Source organism: Echinops telfairi, unplaced genomic scaffold (assembly GCF_000313985.2).
Source record: "Echinops telfairi isolate 266 unplaced genomic scaffold, ASM31398v2 ScPeMD7_29;HRSCAF=101, whole genome shotgun sequence".
In the NCBI taxonomy this organism is placed as follows: Eukaryota; Metazoa; Chordata; class Mammalia; order Afrosoricida; family Tenrecidae; genus Echinops; species Echinops telfairi.
In genome coordinates this window covers 2,613,043-2,613,328 of record NW_022103926.1, presented here as the reverse complement: position 1 = coordinate 2,613,328, position 286 = coordinate 2,613,043, and positions in this window count along the sequence as shown.

Here is a 286-nt window from a genome sequence, read left to right as displayed (position 1 = left end):
TCCAGTCAAGGACCTACCATGGCTCCCACCTCATTCCTAGTGGAGAGTAGAGACTCATGACTCTGAGTCATAAGAGCCCCTCTCAGATCCTCCTGACTTAGGCTTCTAGCACACCCTCTCCTCCAGGCCTTTGCACTGGCTGATTCTCTGCCTGGCGGGCGCACTCTCCTACCCGATCCCCCCACGGCTCTTGGATGGATGCTCAAATGTGCTCTCTTCAGGGGAACCTTCCGGGACCGACCACCCTATGTCATTTGGCTTCTCTCCAATATGTCATATCTCTTGT